Source organism: Enhydra lutris, unplaced genomic scaffold (genome assembly GCF_002288905.1).
Source record: "Enhydra lutris kenyoni isolate GAN:26980312 unplaced genomic scaffold, ASM228890v2 scaffoldscaffold42, whole genome shotgun sequence".
NCBI lineage: Eukaryota > Metazoa > Chordata > Mammalia > Carnivora > Mustelidae > Enhydra > Enhydra lutris.
The window spans coordinates 17762768-17763654 of NW_019154126.1; positions in this window are offsets into that span (position 1 = coordinate 17762768).

The window sequence follows — 887 nt, forward strand, 5'->3', positions numbered from 1 at the left end:
CTGTGTTGGAAACTCATGGAATTCACCACATTCATCCTTTAATTACACTAAACTTGGATTTAAAAGCTTCTGTGTGATTTGGAAAAATTCAATCTTTGGTCTCAGACTGCTAAATCCTTTGAGAATTTTGAAGTACAAATATACAAATCATAATACAGTGTTAGGTTCTGTTAATCTTAAGAGTATGTGAGTCATTTTAAACTTAGAGTATTTTGGACTTAGTCATTTCCTTCATATGAAATCCAACTTTCCAGCATAAAAAAATATGAAGTGTAAAGTTTTCCAGCGTATGGAATTACAAGTCTAAAACATGGGAACTGTGCCTCAATGTAATACTGTTGCGACTGCAGCATTTTGTTGCAACTCTGATTTAAGTGTTTTCTTTTATTTTGCTTCATTTGAACTTTACTTTTCATAAAATTCTTCTTTCTTCCTTCTTTATTATTCTTGCTATTTAGCTTTACTGTAAGTTCATTTTCTCCATGGTCATTCAGTTTCACAAGAAGAAAGTGTCTACAACTGAAAATGGTACAAAGACTTCTCCTCCCATATCATGGCAGTTAGTGGAGACAGTGTAATTCTCAGTTCTCAAAAACTATGTGCTGATTGAATGAATTTTTAGAACAGCATAAGTTTTAAAAATAAAATAAATTGATTTTCTGCTTCAATGATCTTTCTATTTCTGAGAGAGGCGTGTGAAGATCTCCTACTATTAATGTATTCATATCAATATGACTCTTTATCTTGATTAACAGTTTTCTTATGTAATTGGCTGCTCCCATATTGGGGGCATAGATATTTACAATTGTTAGATCATCTTGGTGGATAAGAATGATGTAGTGTCCTTCTGTATCTCTGACTACAGTCTTTAGTTTAAAATCTAATTT